Below are 13,395 nucleotides of genomic sequence, written 5' to 3'. Positions count from 1 at the left end.
TTACCAAAGCATGCAAACGTATTAAGACATATGTTTTATAAGGAACATACGGTATCTGAAAAGCCCTAGCAGTCTTGGCCCCTAACATAAAATTTTCCTTGCAACAACTTCCATCTTGAAAACCAAGAAAAAAAAATTATTAAAGTAGGCAGTTTAAGATATACCTATTGGAAACATTTGTTTATAGAAAGATTTCATTTTAAAGCCTCCTACCAAGAACAGTTAAGGGTTGTGGAGATTTGCAGACTACCCTGCTGTGTTCAAACTGGCAGTAAACATCTGATTCAGCCTTAGGGTCAGTAGTTGTGTCATACCCCTTTTAGACTGAGCTTACAGCATTGTCAATTGCAGTGTATTTTTGGAAAACAGCCTGCTTTGGGAGTTCTTAAATTAGTCATAGCAAGTCTGTCTGCTTTTAAATTGACTTTTTTTTTTCTTTAAGGCAGTACATGTTGACAGAAGAGAAAGGAAGAAAAGTGGATTTCTAACTAGAGAACTTGAGGGGAAAAGTTAATTAATGTGCCTGGTTTTCCCACTCAAGATTCTATAAATACGCAATCTCTCTCCATGGTTCCTCACACAACAGATGGTTCTGTTTGTGCAAACTCCATGGTAGTTAACGTTGGTCAACCAAAAAGAGTCAACCAAAAAGACCGTGCTCTTTTTCGTTATCTTGTTCGGTCACTTTCCCACCAGATAGATGGATTCCTAATCTTAGCCTTAGTTACTCAGGGCCATCCCAAAGAACATTTGTAGGTTTTATTAAAATGTTTGTTTATTTGTTTTTTTGAGACGGAGTTTCGCTCTTCCTGCTCAGGCTGGAGTGCAATGGGACAATCTCGGCTCACTGCAACCTCCGCCTCCTGGGTTCAAGCGAGTCTCCTGCCTCAGCCTCCCAAGTAGGTGGGATTACAGGCATGCGCCACCATGCCTGGCTAAATTTTTTTGTACTTTTAGTAGAGATGGAGTTTCTCCGTGTTGGTCAGTCTGGTCTTGAACTCCCAACCTCAGGTGATCCTCCTGCCTCGGCCTCCCAAAGTGCTGGGATTACAGGTGTGAGCCACCATGCCTGGCTTAAAATGTTTAAATATGTATTTTCTACCTGGTCTGCCTGAGATTTTGTTTCTTTTTTTTTTTTCTTTTTTTTTGAGACGGAGTCTTACTCTGTCACCCAGGCTGGAGAACAGTGGCACAATCTTGGCTCACTGCAACCTCTGCCTCCCAGGTTCAAGCAATTCTTCTGCCTCAGTCTCCTGAGTAGCTGGGACTACAGGTGTGCACTACTACGTCCGGCTCATTTTTGTATTTTTAGTAGAGACGGGGTTTCACCATGTTGGCCAGGCCGGTCTCAAACGCCTAACCTCGTGATCCGCCCGCCTCGGCTTCCCAGAGTGTTGGGATTACAGGCGTGAGCCACCGTGCCTGGCCTAGATTTTGTTTCTTAATCATTGCAGTTATCTCAGCTCTGCAACCCCTTCCCCCTAATTTAATTACATTTCCTATCCCAATAACACGTAGTTATGATAATTACTTCTCAAGACAACTTCTTCTTCCCTCTCTTTTATTTCACTGCTTCATCATTACTCCCAGTCACTATCCCTTTTTCCTAAAGAAGTGTTTCACAGATTATGACTAAGCAAGCGTGGAGCCATCCAGTTGCCTGTTATGTCTTTCAAGCAATGTCTTGCACGTGACATCAAGAAGAGATATCTTTTAAGTCAAAGAGAGCGCCCACAACCGCAGGTGGGTATAAGTGTGGAGCAAATTGCAACATGACTGAGAAGAAAGAAAAAAATCTGGGATATCTGGGTTCTAGCCTTTGAGTCTCCCTAAACTCAAAGCTTGAAAGTTACCCTTTCTGGGTTTCACTTTCAATATCTTTAGAAATAAAAGAGACATACCTTTCACTTCATGCCTGTGATGGATAGACTAAAAGAAAAAGGTAGTAGGCTGGTTGTGGTGGCTCATGCCTGTAATCCCAGCACTTTGGGGGGCCGAGGCGGGTGGATCACCTGAGGTCAGGAGTTCAAGACCAGCCTGGTCAACATGGCGAAACCCCGTCTCTGTTAAAATACCAAAAAAATTAGCCAGGTGTGGTGGCAGTCACCTGTAATCCCAGCTACTCGGGAGGCTGAGGCAGAAGAATGGCTTGGACCCGGGAGGTGAAGGCTTCAGTGCGCTGATACCACGTAACTGCACTCCAGCCTGGGCGACAGGATCGAAACTGTCTCAAAAAAAAAAAAGGCGAATGATGAAATGATGCTTTGAACTCTTGGTAAATGGCCCTATTGCTATTATATTTGTGTGGACTGAGATCTTAGATAGAGGGAAAGTTATCTTTGAAAAGAAAACTCTGACTAGCTGTATATTGAATCTGGCAGCACTGGCAACCCCTACTACCTGTTAAGGTCCTAAACTTTACCAAATATAACCAGTAAAAGTTTCATCCCCAATAATAAGGCTTTTAATCAGAAGGTATTCAGGGCCCAGAGAAAACCCAATCAGAAGGTCCTTGAACAAGGTACTTGTGGTCTCTATAGACTGAAGTAAACTCATGGCACCATCTTTCAGGACTTGCTGTAACCTCCACACAGTACATTGTTTTCTCAGAGAGGGCATGACAAGACATATGTTATTGCAATTACCCTCTGGGGCATAGCAACTATGTAATATGTTTGATGACCTGTCACAAACACAGCTCAGAAAATAGCTTCATATAATTTTCATTCTTCATCTCTATACCCAGTCTACTTATTTTCTTTTAACATTTTTAACCTCAATTTTACTGGTCTTTGATAAATGTATTATTTCTAGGCCTATAAAAATCGATATGGAATATATAATAAAGAAGAGAGAATATATCAATTTTTGTTTCTGAGACAAAATCTCACTCTGCCACCCAGGCTGGAATGCAGTGATGTGATCTCGACTCATTGCAATCTCTGCCTGCCAGGTTCAAGCGATTCTCCTGCCTCAGGCACCTGAGTAGCTGGGATTACGGGTGTGTGCCACCACACCTTGCTAATTTTTGTATTTTTAGTAGAGATGGGGTTTTGCCATGTTAGCCAGGCTGGTCTCGAACTCCTGACCTCAGGTGAGCCACCTGCCTTGACCTCCTAAAGTGTTGGGATTACAGGCATGAGCCACCTTTGGAAAAGGTGTTCCTTAATTGATAAAAGCTCATGAAATCTGCCTCTTATATAATTGTTTAAGATTCTGGTGTTTGGACCAGCTCCCTGCAGAATACATATTGCTCTGAATTTTAAGCCAAAAGAATTTTTCCTCCCTGGTGTATTTTATAATCACTGTCTGAAAAAAAATTCTTCAATTAAAATTAATTAAGGAACCACCAGTATATGATAACTATTCTGTTATTACAGAAGAAACGCAAAGAGCATTTGCTCTTCTAGGAATTTTGAGTCTTACATTGGCAACACTGACACTCTCAGGGACCATCATTGCTATCCACGACTTCAGCATTTTCAGAATTCTTTTGCTATCCCATTCACATGAACAAATAATTCAACTAAGGATCCAGAAATGATGGGAGAGGCAGTCAGGCTGACAAACGAAGATGTAAGTGCAGCTCTGAGCAGGGTTTTGTGTTGCTGTGAGGGAAGGAAAGTGAGGGTTTGGAGAGAGTAAAATTGCCACCTCCTACTGCATTAAAGAACATTTCCTGGAAAAGGTGGAGTTTGAAAGACTTGGTGCTAATTCAAAGAGGTGGAATGCCATCTTTTTCTTCCTTGCTTTATATATCCAGCAGCAAAACAGAATTGTTCTGCTGTGCTAGAGAATTTGGCTTGTGAGTTGTGTACACAACTCAGGAGTGTGACACAGCTACCAGCTTTCCTCCTTCTAACTATCAAGGGAAGAAAATTCAAGTTCCATCTAGGCTTGCTCTGTAAAGTGGGAAACTTGCTGGTTTTGTAGGCTTTTTTTCCCTTCTTTCCTTTTCTCAGCTTCTCCCTGCTTCTCAGAAGATGCAGTTGTGATGCCTGTAACTTACCAAATTTATCTATGAATCAGATTCCAATGAGAGACCCCTAAAGTAGAGGGAGAATAAGGGGTTCTCCCCATGATGGAAAATACCCAAAGACAAGGTTTTATGGAGCAAAGAATTCTGGCTAGATTTGGTTTGTAAGTGGATCCCTCCCCACTGTATGTATACTATCTTTGTGTCTTTGCTTCTTCCCCACCCCCTTTCCCAGCTCTCTCTCTCTCTCTCTCTCTCTCTCTCTCTCTCTTGTTCTCTGAACCCTTTTTCTTCCTATGCATACTTTTTCCTTTCCCTTTTTAACCTCTATGTCTTAATCCTACCAATGGCCCTCTGAAAATTTATTAGCCATGATAGGGATTCTTAGGCCTGAGATTTCTTATCAAAAAATATTTTTAAAGCATTAACCGTATGCTGAGCTCTGTGCTGGATATTTTGGGAGATTCAAAAATAAGATCAGTCTCTTCAAAAGTTTCCAGTAGATAAAGGGGTAAAATCACTGTAATATAGGAAAGAGTATTTAGTGGAGGTAAAAACTACAAATGTTGAGAGTAGGGAGGAGAAGATCAGCACAATCTTCGTGTTCCCACCAGAGAACAAACCTGACCACTCCAGGGTATGGTATTCAGGCATTTGGCCTAAATGTCTTCTCCTTTACTCTCTCCCATCTGACTGTCTCCTACTTTAGGTCTCAGCTTAGATGTCCCCTATTCCAGGAAGTCCCCCAACACCCTAAACTGGCTTTGGGACTTTCCAGTGTCTCCCATCATGTCCAGTACTGGTCCTTCTTGCAGCACTCTCCACACTGACTTGAAGTTTCTTGCTTGTCTCTTCAAGCCTTTGAAATGAGTTCTGGAGAAGAGAGCCCCGGTTGTTTAGCTTTGCAGCACAGCTCCAGAATAATCCCTGCCCCAGGAGTGGCTCAGTAAAGGTTTATTGAAGAGATCATCCAGGCGAAGGGAATGGCATGGCAGAGCTCAGAGGCACAAACTGCCTGGCATAGAGAATTGCAGCATGGCTTGCACTGGAGCCCATTTCCTCTGCCTCTCCATGGCCTTTGCTTCACCCACTATTGTCTCTCTCACCTTTGGCCTCTCACCTCCTTCTCCTTCTGCTAGTAAACATGCTCAAGTCCCACCCATTCTCAGAAAACTTCCCCCTTCAATTATCAGCCTTTCCTTCTCTTTAGTATCAAACCTCAAAAAATAACGGTTTGTATCTCCTGCCTACCCATCCTCACCTTCTGCTCACTCTTCAACCCGCTGAATCTGTCTGCTGTTTCTACCACTGACTTTTTTCCCTAGTAAAGGCTACAGCTACCCTGATTGCCAAATCTCACATTCCCTTTTCAGGCACTGTCCCGTTCGCCGTCTTCGGCTGTTCCTCAAGACCAGTTTAGATGTCGCCTCCTTAGGTACACATCCCCTGACCTCCAGAGCAGACTTAGCTGTCCCTTCCCGGCACCCTCCTGGAAACACTCTCTTCTCTTGGCCTCCGTGATTCTTCTATCTCCCTGACCAGTTTTTATCTCTCTTTTGGGACTTCTCTTCTACCAGCTCTGAAAGAAGGTTCTGTCCTTGCTTCAGGTTTCTATCTTCGGCCTGTTGTCCTTCAACACACTCCCCGTAAGGGACCTCATTCTCTCCAAGCCTTCATTCATCAGCCAGATGCTAATGAGCCCTAACCTTTATCCTGACTTCTCCTGTGAACTCTGGATCCAAGTTTCCAGTGTCCTACAGGATTTCTCCATCTGAATGTCCTCATGACACCTCCATCTCAGAATATACAACTTGAACTCATTACCTATACCTGCCACACCAAACCAGATCCTCTTTCCCAGTTTCAGTTGAAAGTGTTACCCAGACACCTCAGTCATCCCCAACAATTCCTTCTGCCTTACCCTCCACAGACAGTTGGTCACCATGGCCTGATGTATGTACCTTTAGAATATCTCACATTAATCTGTTCCTCATGCCTGTCCCCAAGGCTCTCATCATCATCTCTCTCTCTCTCTCTTGTTTTTTTTCTTTGTTGAGACAGAGTCTCGCTCTTTTTGCCCAGGCTGGAGTGCAGTGGTGCTGTCTTGGCTCACTGCAACCTCCGCCTCCCAGGTTCAAGTGAGTCTCATGCCTCAGCCTCCCAAGTAGCTGGGATTACAGGTGTGTGCCACCACTCCCAGCTAATTTTTGCTTTTTTTTTTTTTTTTTGTAGAGACAGGATTTCACCATGTTGGCCAGGCTGGTCTTGAACTCCTGGCCTCAAGCTTCCCAAAGTGTTGGGATTACAGGTGTGAGCCACCGTGCCCAGCCTCTCATCATCTCTTGCTAGGACTATTGCAGTAGCCTTCTAACTTGTCGCCCAATAACAAGGCAATCCAGTCCATCCTCCACATTGCCACATGGAAAATTTCTGAAGTACACATTTGATTGTGTCACTCAGCTGTTTAAGAGTAGCCAGTGATTGATTTCTCTGCTGCTTCCAGAATCAAGTTCAAACTGTAACCTGAAAGACCTGAAAGCAGCAAAGTTTAAAGGCCATATCACCTTCCACTGTTCCCTACTTTCACCTTTTACTGTCTAGCCCTTTTTAAGCCTAATCCCCTCCCTCATAAACTGTATCCCCTGCAAACACATCAAGCGTTTTTAGGACTCCAGCCTTTTGTTTGTATAGTGCTCTCAGCCTAGATTGTCTCCTCTATCCCATGGGATTCCAAAAAAATAAATGCTGTGTCAGTCATCTCTGTATATCCAGTGGGTCCTTGCCCAATGCCTGGCATAAAATAGGGACTTAGTAAATACTGAATGATTAATTCCCACTTCAAGGAAGACTCAGCTCTCAAATGTTATTTCTTCCCTGCTTCCCCTGACCACTGCCCACCTCTACCCTATGAGATGTGATTGTTCCTCCCGTGTGAATGTTCCTATGTATTTAACAAATATTTCATGAGTTCCTGCCATACACCGGGCACTGTGCTAAGAAAGAGGAATATAAGATGCTTTCAGGGCCAGGGCACAATGGCTCACACAGGCAATCCCAGCACTTTGGGAGGCCGAGGTGGGCAGATCAGTTGAGCCCAGGAGTTCAAGACCAGCCTGGGCAACACGGCAACACCCCATTTCTATAAAAAAATACAAAACTTAGTTGGGCATGGTGGCACGTGACTGTAGTCCCAGCTACTTGGGAGGCTGAGGTAAGAGGATGAGGATCACCTGAGCCCAGGAGGTGGAGGCTGCAGTGAGCTATGATAGCACCACTGCACTCCAGCTTCGGTGACAGAGCGAGACCCTGACTCAAAAAAAAACCAAAAAACAAAACAAAAAAGAACAAGACATTTTCAGTTAAGGTTAATAGACTGATAAGTAACCAATTATAGCACTGTATGAATTTGACTTCTCTAGGAACCTCATATAAGTGGAATCATTAGTATTTGTCTTTTTGTGACTGGTTCATTTCACTTGGCATAAATGTCCTCAAGGTCCATCCATGTTAGAATTTCCAGAATAATACTAGAGACTCACTTTTATAGCATATCCGTTTGTTCTAATTTTTTTTTAATGGAGTCTCACTCTGTCGTCCCAGCTGGTGTGCAGTGGCACGATCTTGGCTCACTGCAACCTCTGCCTCCTGGGCTCAAGCAACTCTTCTACCTCAGCCTCCCAAGTAGCTGGAATTACAGGTGCCCACCACTGCGCACGGTTAATTTTTGTATTTTTAGTAGAGACGGGGTTTCGCCATGTTGGCCAAGCTGGTCTTGAACTCCTGACCTCAGGTGATCCACCCTCCTCGGTCTCCCAAAGTGCTAGGATTACAGGTGTGAGCCACTGCACCCAGTCTGTTCTGCCTAAATTTTTTTAAACGGTGCATTAATGATGCAATAGTCACCTGTTACATGACAGCTTTCCTTGCTCTCCAAACTGTCTATTATTACCATCTCTTCTGTATCTAACAGAGGAGGAAGAGAGGTGTATATGCCTCTTTATTCTGTTTTGTATTATAGCCATGTGTGTACTTGAGATGGGGACCTTAGTGTCTCTTGCTGAACAGAGTGCTTTATACACAACAGACCAACCCGTTTGGTTGGATGAATGGTCATATTCAACCTCTTCAGATGCCACTATTCATAGCAATTTACCATTGTCCACAGCCTCAAATCAGAGAATCTCAAGGTTAGAAGGTACTTAAAAATAATGTAGCCCAAGCATCCCTTAATGCTTCAATCTCCTTCACAGCCCTGCACCAAGCAATTATCCAGCCCATGTTCCAAAACCTCCAAGGCAGAGCCCTTGACCCTTTGCCTACCAAAACCTGTATTCCTGTAACCTCTCCTGGCCCCATTCTGATCTCTGGGGAACAGAGAACAATCCATCCCTTCCTCCTCAGAGCAGCCTTTTCAATAGCTGAAGACTGCTCTTGAGTCTCCTGAGGAATCTCTTTGCCAGGCTAAATATATCTCCATCCTCTAGTGGATTTCAAGAACCTTTACTATCTTGCCCATTGCCCTTGCTCTAAATAAGAGGTAAAATGACAATAATGGCCAGATTGGGCACAGCATGGGTTTTCTGTTGCAAGCTATTGACCCCAAATGAACAGTCATAAGCTTTATATAAGCAAAAAGAAAAAAAAGTTTTACATCAGGTTTGAAAATAGGCTGCCGGCTGCCTCACTGCTCCAAACACCCTGCTGCCCACTTTGCCACCAGCTAGCAGGTGAGATTAGTGGGTTGTGCAGTGGGAAGAGCCTTCCTCGTTGGGCCTCAGTTTCCTCATCTGTAAACTGAGGGAGTGGTTTGATCCCCACTTCCATAACACAACCAAGAAAGGGGTGGCATGCCTAAAAATGCCATTGTAAAGAAGACGCGATGCAGTGCTACTGCTAGACTGTTTGCAGAAATCTTCTACCAGCTCACTGAAATTAAGCATTGGGCCAGCTCCAGCCATTCATCCCTCTGGATATGTACTGTTGATTTAGTTTCCCAGCATAACATAGACTACAGTGGTCTGGGACAGCTCTCAACAGAGTAACAAGGAGGCAAGGTCTTTGGGCCTGGCCTGCCCCTCCTGTACCCCGTCTCTCATTGTCCTGAATGCTCACTTCCAAGAACCAAACTGTGCTCACTGTGGATAGTTTGCTTCTGTGCATCTTTGAAACTCATTGATCAGGGATCTCTGAGAGGATAGGGACTGTGTCTTTTCACCCTGTGCCCCTGCCTTCCGCCATTGCACCTTGCTCTTCCGAAAACAAAATTCATCCAATTGTTTATATTTTCATATGAATTTATTTCATATGAAAATTTTCCCATTTTAAGTCTTATTTCTAATTATGGTCTCCAATTAAGGGGATTCCATCCTCAGCTAACAGGTAAGATTAGTGGATTGTGCAGTGGGAAGAACCTTCCTCATTGGGCCTCAATTTCCTCATCTGTAAACTCAGAGAGTGCTTTGATCCCCAGCTCTGCTATCTATGGATTGATGATTTATTTGATATTAGTAAATAAGCCTAGGGGCCCTCTGTGCATTCCCAAACCCCTGTGCCCCCATCACAACACTGTCACCTTGTATTAGGCAGAGTCTCCAGATAAACAGAACCGTGTGTGTGTGTGTAAAGAGATTTATTAAAGTGAATTGGCTATGCTTATTGGAGGCTGACAAGTCCCAGGCCCCAAGATCTGCAGGGTAAATCAGCAAGCTAGAGACCCAGGAAAGCCCATAGTGTAGTTCCAGTCCAAAGGCCAGCAGTTACAGACCCAGGAAGAGTCAATACTTTAAGTCCATAGACAGGAAAAAGTCAATGTCCCAGTTTAAATGCAGTCAGGCAAGAGGAATTCTCTCTTACTCAGCACAAGGATCTGTTTTTTTCTGTTCAGGACTTTACTGATTAGATGAGGCCCACCCACATTATGGAAGGCAAACTGCTTTACTCAGTCAGCCGATTAAATGTTCATCCCATCCAAAAACATCCGGAATAACATTTGACCAAATATCTAAACATCCTGTGGCCCAGTCAAGTTGACACATAAAATTCATCATCATACCCTTAGAGGTAGGTAACAGCCACTCAAAAGGCCTGGCCCTGTCATGAACAAGAGACATCAGACAGGCAAATTCTTTGAACTCCTGGATATAAAGAAAGGTAAGGCCCATCCTTGATCTCCGACTCCACCTCTTCCCCCAACACCCCTGCCCACCATTCCTACAATTTCTTTCCACTGCCATTCACACCCTTTTTTTTTTTTGAGACGGAGTTTCACTCTTGTCGCCCAGGCTGGAGTGCAATGGTGTGATCTTGGCTCACTGCAACTTCCACCTCCCAGGTTCAAGCGATTCTCTTGCCTCAGTCTCCTGAGTAGCTGGGATAACAGGCACCTGCCACCACACCCAGCTAATTTTTGTATTTTTAGTAGAGACGGGGTTTCACCATTGTTGGCCAGGCTGGTCTCGAACTCCTGGCCTCAGGTGATCCACCTGCCTTGGCCTCCCAAAGTACTGGGATTACAGGCATGAGCCACTGCGCCCAGCTACTTTTTTTTTTTTTTTCCTACATTAAGAAAATTTTAAGCCAGGCGCGGTGGCTCATGCCTGTAATCCCAGCACTTTGGGAGGCCGAGGCAGGCAGATCACTTCAGGTCAGGAGTTTGAGACAATCCTGAACAACTTGGTGAAACCCCGTCTCTACTAAAAATACAAAAATTACCTGGGCGTGGTGGTGCATGCCTGTAATCCCAGCTATTCTGCAGGCTGAGGCCAGAGAATGGCTTGAACCCAGGAGGCAGAGATTGCAGTGAGCCCAGATCACACCACTGCATTCCAGCCTGGGTGACAGAGTGAAAACTCTGTCTCAAAAAAAAGAAAAAAAGAAAGAAAATTTTAAAGGATGTTTAGGAAAATATCACTTATAAAATTTCTAGATATTCATAAATTAAATAAAATTATGCTTTTTATAGCACACGGAAACAAAAGCCACAAACTCATCTGAAAAACTGTGAAACCACTCATCATTCATAGAGTATTACTAAACTGAATCTAAAGGTCAAAAAAAAGTACTGCAGTAAACCACATGATATGCAAAAGTAAAACACAACTTTTCTTAGGCACAGCCACCTGATATTAGAAACCAGAGCGTTAAGCTGAGGTTGTCCACTTGCTCAAAAGTAATACAGTTTTCATTTGCCCATTCATTTTGTTTGCCCAATAATTCATTTAACTAAACAAGCAAATGTAATGAGCACCTACTATGTGTAAATACAGAGCTAGACTGGGGGCAACACAACAATGAATAAGATACAGCTTTTCCCCGGAAGATCTTGGTGGAGGACCAGATTGCAAATTCTTGCCTGGGCTTCAGAAATCAATTTAGTGTCATGGCTGGGCGTAGTGGCTCACACCTGTAATGCTAGCACTTCGGGAGGCTGAGGTGGGCAGATTACCTGAGGTCAGAAGTTTGAGATCAGTCTGGCCAACATGGTGAAACCCCATCTCTACTAAAAAAAATACAAAAATCAGCTGGGCGTGGTGGCACGTGCCTATAATCCCAGGTATTGGGAAGGCTGAGGCAGGAGAACTGCTTGAACCCAGGGTGGGGAGCTGAGGTTGCAGTGAGCTGACATCGAGTCACTTCACCCCAGCCTGGGCAAAAAAGCAAGACTCTGCCTTAAAAAAAAAAAAAAAAAAAAAGCATCGTTTCTCCTGGGAAGCCCTCTTTGATCCCCCAGGACCCCTCTGAGACTGGGCCCCTGCAGCCACTTCCCCAGGCCTGCACCCCCATCACAACACTGTCACACATTCTATAATTGCCTCTGCATATCTCCAACCCCCTCACTGCTTGGGGACATCCAAGAGGACAGGGACTGCATCTGTCTCTTTACCCTGTCACAGCCCTAGCATGTGGTAGTTGCTTAATAAATGTTTGTAAAAAGACTTAGCAGATGATGAAGTCAAATAAATTTCTGCCCAGTGAACGTGAGGACCACAGTAGCAGTATGCTACGGGGAGACTGAGGCGGGAGTGATTAACTTCAGAGGCCATAGAAGGAAATGTTTAAGCTGAGGGTTGGAGAATAAATACAAATTCAGTAGGCAGAGACCTCTCCATGAAAAGAATGCAGCCAACAGCAAAGACACTGAGGCTCAAAAGAGCAAAGTTTGCTTGAATGGAGGGAAGCAGGTCCTCATGGCTGAAGCAGAATTTGAGGGGCTGGGAGAGCTGGAGTGGTGGGCAAAGGAGATAAAGAGGTGTACAAAGCCACACGTGAAGGGCTTGTTTGCCACATGCAGAAACGTGAGTTTCCTGAGGGTCCTCTGCCAGCCCAAGCATGCTGTAGTCAGCTCAGTGCTCCGGCCAGATAACCCAGGCTGTAGTACAGGCGTGGACCCAGCAGAGGGACAGGTGTTACTGGAGAAAGGAAGAGGGATGGGTTCATATGTGAGTCCAGAAAGAGATGCTAAGGGCCCAACCATGACAGTAGCAGTGAGGATGGCAATGAGACAATCAATGTGAGGGATATGTAGGAGATAAAATCAATAAGACTTAGTGAGGTTTTTTTTTTAATGACTAATGCATGAAGACTAGGAAAATATATGTACAATCAATTGAAGTGCTCATGTCTTTCAAAAGAGTTCATTATGTCAAAAACATTCTGCAGCTGTTTCATACAAGGAAATCTTTTTTTTTTTTTTGAGATGGAGTCTTGCTCTGTTACCCAGGTTGAAGTGCAGTGGTGCCATCATAGCTCACTGCAACCTCCGCCTTCTGGGTTCAAGCCATTCTCCTGCGTCAGCCTCCTGAGTAGCTGGGATTACAGGTGCCCGCCACCACACCCAGCCTTTTTTTTTTTTTTTTTTGTATTTTTAATAGAGACAGGGTTTCACCATGTTGGCCAGGCTGGTCTTGAACTCCTGACCCCAGGTGATCCACCTGGCTCAGCCTCCCAAAGTGCTGGGATTACAGGCATGAGCCACCGCACCCGGCCAGGAAATCATTTTTATCCCTATTTTAAAAACCTTCTAGTGGTAATTTCTCTCCACTTCCCCCAACTTTGTACCTCAGTGTACTATTGGCACTTATCAAACAGTCTTGTGCTGTTAGAAATAACTTTTCTGGCCAGGCTCGGTGGCTCATGCCTGTAATCCTAAAACCCTGGCAGGCCGAGGCCGGAGGATGACTTGAGGCCAGGAGTTTGAGACCAGCCTGGGCAACATAGTGAGACCTCATCTCTAATAAATAAAAGAAGAATAATCATAAAATAAAAATTATAAAAAAACAGGAGGCCGGGCGCGGTGGCTCACGCCTGTAATCCCAGCACTTTGGGAGGCCGAGACGGGCGGATCACGAGGTCAGGAGATCGAGACCATCCTGGCTAACACGGTGAAACCCCGTCTCTATTAAGAAATACAAAAAACTAGC

This window comes from Theropithecus gelada, chromosome 1 (genome assembly GCF_003255815.1).
Source record: "Theropithecus gelada isolate Dixy chromosome 1, Tgel_1.0, whole genome shotgun sequence".
Lineage (NCBI taxonomy): Eukaryota > Metazoa > Chordata > Mammalia > Primates > Cercopithecidae > Theropithecus > Theropithecus gelada.
The sequence above is the reverse complement of the archived record's forward strand: the minus strand, read 5'-3'. Positions refer to the sequence as shown.